Genomic DNA, 7,388 nt, shown 5'->3' with positions numbered 1-7,388 from the left:
AGTCCCCTGAACCAGCAGGAGGGAGAAGAAAACAGATTTAAGGAGTATCACAGATGCAGGAGTGGACAGGTCTTGGAAGCATATGGGGAGAGGGGAAGAGGGGCAGAAATGGGGGAAATGTTGAAGACCATCCCCAGCCTTCTGAGGAAGGGGGCCCAGGCCAAAGGGAAGACTAGAGGAGAGGGCAGGATGTCCATGATGGACACTGAGGCAGCCAACTGGACATGTCTCCAAGGCAACAGGATACCCAGCTCCCAGACAGACCCGACCAGAGACACAGATGTGCAAACCGTGAGTTATCAGCACCCAGGGAGAAAAAGAGATGTGTCCCGAGAGACAAAAAGAAGACCAGGAGGCTGCCTGTCATCAAGAGGGACCGGGAAAAGGGTAGCTGAATATATTAGCCAGGAAATCGCTGGTAGCCTAGTGGGGTTTCAGCAGAGCGGTGGGTGCAAAGGAAATCAACCCTGAATATTCACCAGAAAGGACTGATGCTGAAGCTGAAGCTCCAATCCTTTAGCCACCTAACACGAAGAGCCGACTCACTGGAAAAGACCCTGATGTTGAGAAAGATTGATGGCAAAAGGAGAAGAGGGCAGCAGAGGATGAGATGGTTAGAGAGCATCACCAACTCAGTAGACATGAATCTAAACAAACTGCAGGAGACAGTGACTAAACAGATGCAAAATGCCAGAGGTCTGGGGGTAGGGGGAGGTGACAAGGGGAGGAGGTAGAAACTGAGTGTCAACCATCCTTTCCCAACACATGTTATTTTAAGGAGAAAAAACTCTTGGGGCACATGGGGTCAAGGTGAGCTGCCTGGGGTTGGTTTGTTATTTAAGATGAGACAAGTATGGATTCAGAAATGCTCTTAAGAAGGAACCAATGGCTGGAGGTGGGGGTGAGGTAGAGGCCAAGATACTGGAACTGGGTTACTCAAGAGACAGATGACCAAAATAACTATGACCATGACCTTTATTGAGAACTTAGGCACCAGACACTGCAGCAAAAGCTTTACATACGTCATGCCCACTTTTTCAGTAAAAAAGAATCTGGGTCTTGGGATTCATATTCCCAATCTGTAGATAAGGAAACTGAGCTTAGAGAGGTCAAGTAAGATGGCCCAGGTGAAGAGCCAGGATTCAAACCCAGGTGTACATCACTGGTTGCTACACCCACTGATTCTCCTTAGAAGAAGGAAGGACCCTCTTACTTTACAATAGGAGAAGGGGCAGGGGTTGGCAGGCTAGTGGGAAGGACAGTTAGAGGAAGAATTTGATGGAGTCCGGGTTCCTCTAGGAACAGAGAGCAAGATGCCACACTGAGGCTGAAAAAAGTGGAAGGGTGGGAGTCTGAGAGGCAAGGTGGTCTGAAGCAGCTGCTGAGCAGGATGGAAGCCGACTGACCAGAGCACAGGGAAGGCCAGGCTGGGGCCCCAAACGCCTGGCACACAGGGCAGCAGTGGACACAATGTGAGGGTTTCTCCTGAAGGGCTGGGCTTCCCTGTGGGCAGTGGGTTGTCGGGGATCAGATGTGGGCAGGCAGGTGTAGGAAGATCCAAAGGCAAAGAAACTATGGGCTGGAGAGTGGCTGCAGTGATGGGCTGTGGGGGCCAGGCTGGATGAGGAAGCCAGGGATGCGATGAGATGAGACAGAGAAGAGGCGACAGTCTTCACACAGTGTGACCATGAGAAAGCTGTGGCCAGACTCTGAAACGTCTGAATGCACGATTTCAGGGGCAGAAAGGTTCAGGGCCAGGACAAGGCCCTTAGAAGTAACAGCCATGAACCTGAGTGGCGTAAAGAATAGAGGGATTTGGGACTTCCCTGGTGGTCTGTGCTTCCAATGCAGGGGGCATGGGTTTGATCCCTGGTTGGGGAAGTTCCACAGACTGTGCAGTAGGCAAAAGAAAAAAAGAATGTAGGCATTTGGATGTTAGTCAAGTGGTGACCAAAATGGAACACTCTCAGGATGATAATAGAATTCAGGATGGACGAACAGTCTGTGAGCCAATGTCAACATCCAGAGGATGAAGGAAAGTGGCTGGATCACATTGTCATTGATGATGATGGTACTGAAGCTGAAAGGTCCCACCCAGAGGACAGTCCTACACAGGAGGTAATGATAACCGCTGTAAGGACTTAACCCTCACAGATACCCAGGACATCAGTACCATTTTTTCCTTCTTTTATAAATGGAGAAACCAGGCAGAGAGGTGAAGACATTTGCCCCAGGTCACACCCAAGTGGGAAGCAGGACCACAGTCTGGATCAAGAGTCCCTCCCTCTACCCACCCTGCCATCCCAGTGGAGAAGAAGGTGAGTGGTAACACAGGGAGAAGAGGGACAGATGCTGGTGGAAGTGGATGGCAGGAGCCTCAAAGGGAAAGGAGAGCTTGATAGGGTGAGCAAGGGGAGAAGAGGGACAGATGCTGGTGGAAGTGGAGGGCAGGAGCCTCAAAGGGAAAGAAGAGCTTGATAGGGTGAGCAAGTAACAGTGGGAGGGTCGCAGCCCCAAGGTGCCTGATTTAAACTAATGGGCATCATCTCTACCTGAGAGGCATTAGGGAGAGGCCTCAGGAGAAGCGCTGGGTGTCTATCGGCACAGGGAGGAGGAAGGAACATTCAGTGAAGATGTAAAGGAGTCAATTACAAGGAACTTTCACAGGGTCCAGGGGAAAAATAAAGAAGGAAGCCAGGGAAAGTTGGTTCAGGAAAGAGAAAGCAGGAAGGAAATTAGCTTCTGCATTTCATAGATAAGGAAACTACCAGAACTCCGAAAAGCTAAGTGTCCCACCCAACCGGTAAGTCAAAAGCCTGGGATCTGAACTACCCCAAGCCAGTTCTCTGCCGGTGAGAATTCAGGCTCAGAAGGAGTCTGAGGGCACATCTGAGACTTCCCTGGTGGCTCAGACGGTAAAGCGTCTGCCTACAATGCAGGAGACCTGGGTTCAATCCCTGGGTCAGGAAGATCTCCTGGAGAAGGAAATGGCAACTCACTCCAGTATTCTTGCCTGGAAAATCCCATGGACAGTTGAACCTGGCAGGCTACAGTCCATGGGGTTGCAAAGAGTCAGACACAGCTGAGCGATTTCACTTTCACTTTCACTTGCAGTTAAAGTGATTGGAGGAAGCTTCCTATGAAAAATGGCGACAGTGAACATTCCAAGGTGTTGACTGGGAGAGGAGGGCAGGCTTTGGGCCAAGCAGAACTCACAAGGAAGATTTAAAAACAAAAAGAAAACTCTCTGGGCAGGAAACCTTGGGGACCCATGGGACACAGGAAAAAAGCCAGAAAGTTCGGGGGTTCAAGAGAGACCGCCAAAGGTTTCCTTGAACACAAGCAAACCAGTTCATCCAGGGCGTCAGGGAATGCCAGAGGGGTCCAGACCCCAAGCCTGTAAACAAAGGAAAGCAGGACTCGAGTTTGGAGACTGGTCACCACCCCAAAGATCGAGGGGACAAAGGCCCTAATCAATGAAAGGGCCACAGTGGCTAAAACGTGCCCAGGGGCAACCAAGAAAGGCATAGGATGCCCACTCCACAGAGCGACACCCTCTGCCTTATGTGACAAGCCCTCTACCTCAAGGGCACGCCCCCTACCCCTTGTGCACCCCAAGGCGTGATTTGAAAAATGTAATTGAACTCCCCCTCCAAGTTAGCCCCAGTGCCTTCCCCTATTGAAGATCTGAGGTCTCCTTGGCTGCCCGCTGTAATCTCAGGGGCTACCCTCCAAGCCCTCTGCCCTGGCCTTGCCCTCCCCCATTTCCGGACAGAGGGGGCCAGCGGCAGGCAGGAAAGGGGCCACGTGGGGGCCGAGCGCTGTCTCTGGGACCAGATCCCTGCCCCCACTCCTCCAAGAGACCCCAGGCCTGGGCATCAGCACGTGGCCTGGGCATTCATGAAACAAACAACAGTACAGAAGTTCAAAAAGAATTCCTCGCTGGACTCCATGCCACTCCCAGATCCACCTTATAGAAAAGTGCTCCTTCCCACTGAAGGAGGATGGCGAAGAAAGGAAGGGCAGGATCGGAAGGAGACTGAAAAATCACTGAACTTTTGTCGCAAAAAACGAGAGCAACTTGGGATTTCACACTCTTTCGAAGCAGAGTGGCATCTCCTGGGCTGTATGTGGTTTTGAAAGCACTGGAGAGGGTGGGAGGGAGGGACGCTGGCAGCTGCCTTCGTCACCCCGTTCCATACTGAGGACCCTAGCAGTCTGCTTGGCACTGCGGAGACCAAGATGAGGAAAGCCAGAGGTGGAGGAACACTGAGCTGCCTGGCACCTGCCCGCCTCGCTGCTGCTGCTCCTCGGAGCTCAGCACTGCCAGGGACAGAAACCCCCGAGGCCAAGCGAGGCTTCCAACTGGCTCAGCACCCACCAGCTCCTAGAGAGAAGGCTTAGACTCAACCAGCTCGGCTGGCTGTCAGTGCCCTGCCATCCGGCTGCACCCTAGCGGGGCAGGAGGGCTTCCCCCAGCAGAGCTTAAAGGGACTGCGTTTCCCTGACAAGCAAAGCAAGAGAAGGGTCAGCGGAAGTTCTCTTGCTTCAAATCTTTCCTGTTTCCTTCTGCCCTTGCTTTCGCCACCGCAGGACGCAGGGCATGGTCGGAGAGCGGTGTGCCTAATCTGGTTGGAATTTCCTCCTCCACCCACCTGGCATTCTCCCCACAGTCCTGAGCGCTCCGGACCAGGGGTTCTCACGTCCACCCTAAGTGCTGGTCTAGGCGACCACACCACTGGCCCCTCTGGAGCACCAGGGGGAGAGAGGCGTATGGCAGAGCTGCTGCAAAGCCCCAGCTGGAATGCAACAAGTCATGGCGACCTCTGGGTGACAGCCCTACAGGGTCCCCTCGCTCCCTCCCTTGGGACCACTGCGAGGTCCTGGCAGCCTGTCCCTTTACAGATGAGTAAGCAGTCATATGCCACTACCGTGGGGCCAAGGGAGAGAGGAAGACACAGAAAGGAGGAGGAAAGTTGCCAAAAGTCTTCTAAATCCCCACTTAAGAATCACAGGCTGTTGACTGCTGGAACTTGAGAGGTGTTAGTGATGATGAGGTTCAGTGTTTTCTCAGACTTTTTGGCCTAGCCAGAGGTACATTTTGCACAGCCACTCAGGGAACACACATACACACAACCCAGACTGTCACAGAGCAACAGTACTTCTTACCGCATGCCACACATGCTTCTATTTAATATTTTGTACTCTCACCAACCTGGCTTTTTAAGAATGTTTCTCCCACTAATGGTCACCACCCTTTGAAAAATGCAAGTCATTAAGGTGACATTGGGTGGAGGGGATTTCACAGAAAAGTATATGCAATATTACAATGTGAAGCATTAGCCAGGCTGACTTTCCACACTTAAGACACAACACAGCAGCTTGCTGGGCTCAGAAATCAAAGTGACCAGTCCTGAGCACCATGGTCCACACACCAAAAAGGAGAGAAAAACTGGAAAACACAGGCCCATCCAACACGCTCACTGAACTTTACAAGATCAAGGTTAAAAATGTGTGCCTTATAAAATACAAAAACAAAACAAAACCTTTTTTTTCTCTCAAGATACAATTTACATTGATTGGGCTTCAAGTGTAATTAATTATTTCAAATTGCAAGTAACATAAAAAGAGGACAATGAGTATTCTGTGTTCGTAGAAAGGAGGACAGGTGAAAAATAGGAAATATTAACTGGTCCATAGCCCCCATTTTCCTAGTGACAGAACAGTGCCTAAAGAATGAAGCAAGTTAGGGGCTGGGCTTGAACCCCAACCCAGGGCTCCTGACTCAGTTACTCACAGTCTCCACCATCCCTGTTATTTAAGAAGAACACAGTGAAGGTCTCCCCAAGTGGAGCATTTCCTTGGCCCCTGACATCTCATGTTGGACATCGACACTTGTGTTGGTTTCAGCACACCTCCATTGCAGCCTTGCTGGGGTCACACAGCGGGGCTCATGCCACTTAACTCTCTCTGTGCTTTTTAGCCCCACTGCAAAATGAAAAGAGTAATCCAAAGAAACTGTAGCAAAAAAAAAAAGAAAAAAAAAAAAACCACCAAGAGGTACTTTAAAGCCAAACCGGGATGCTCAAAACCAGAACCCCCAAGGGTCTTTATTCAGAGCCAGGATTATAATCCGAGAATCTAGAAATTGTTCCTGGTTAGCTAACCCAAACCTGTATTTTATTTATTATTTTTAAAATTTTATTTTATTTTTTGGCTGCACCACACAGCACGTGGGATCTTAGTTCGCAGACCAGGGATCGAACTCGTGCCCCCTATGTCAGAAGCGCAGTTAACCACTGGACCACCAGGGAAGGTTCCCCAAACCTTCATTTTACAGTCAAGTTCCACAAAATGACAGCCCAGGACCACACACATGACATTAACCCGTCCACAAGTGAAAACTGCTACAGAAAGCAATACTAAGTACATAGTGACAAGTGGATCAAAACATACCAACACCTAGAGAGCAGAAGGAGGGGCAGGGAAGAAACTAAACACAGATCACACAATTCAAACACATGCAACTAACCCCTTGTAAGGGGCTTCCCCAGTGGCTCAGCAGTAAAGAATCCACCTGCCATGGAGGAGATCCAAGAGATCTAGATTCCTGGGGTCAGGAAGATGCCCTGGAAAAGGGAGTAGAAGCCCACTCTAGCACTCTTGCCTAGAGAACCCATAGACAAAGGAGCCTGATGGGTTACAGTCCATAGTGTCGCAAAACAGTCAGACACGACTGAGCGACTTAGCACGCACCCAAGAGTGTCATAGGGAGCTCAAAAGGCATAACTAACCCTAAAAACAAGCTCCAATGATGCCTTGAACCAAACTCACAGCAGAGGTCAAGAGCCTCAGAAGTGGTCTAGTTCTTTGACGGCTCATGCCTGCTCAAATGACATCTCCCAGCTCCTAACCTTCCCACACTCTGTCCAAGGCACTTGAGACAACAACTTCAAATATGGGGACTTTTTATTACATGTGAAGGATTATTTCCTATACAAATGCCACCTGGTGTCCGTCCACGGTCTTTCTTGGAGTGACTTTGAAAACCTAAGAGAAAAAATCTCCTTGTGGCCTCCATAACCCTGGCAGGCAAGGACGGTTTCTTTAATCTCCCTCTGGCATGCCGGAGAGCAGAGGGGTGATGACTAAGACCCAGCAGCACAACATAAGACTTGGGGCTCACCTTAATGTGAATGCCCATGGCCTTCTCTCTGGATTGGTGTCTGTTCAGCCACTGACTGCCAGCTCTAAGAACTGCTCAGAGCAAGGAAAACCCTCTGCATTAGACATTCTGGCCTTCCCACCGCTCATGTGGGGCCAGCATCAGAAACAAGATACAGACGCTAGTTGGGGAACTCACCACCTAGAGAAGTCCCCAAATCTCC

At 50.4% G+C, this 7,388-nt stretch overlaps 1 protein-coding gene across 1 annotated transcript in view; it reads right to left on the bottom strand.

The window, feature by feature from the left end:
- LOC523756 (solute carrier family 25, member 37) overlaps positions 1–7,388 on the bottom strand; it is a 41,052-nt gene that overhangs the window by 32,246 nt on the left and 1,418 nt on the right.

The sequence above is a fragment of the Bos taurus genome, chromosome 8 (genome assembly GCF_002263795.3).
Source record: "Bos taurus isolate L1 Dominette 01449 registration number 42190680 breed Hereford chromosome 8, ARS-UCD2.0, whole genome shotgun sequence".
NCBI classification, from domain to species: Eukaryota; Metazoa; Chordata; class Mammalia; order Artiodactyla; family Bovidae; genus Bos; species Bos taurus.
This window is presented reverse-complemented; position numbering and strand designations above follow the sequence as displayed.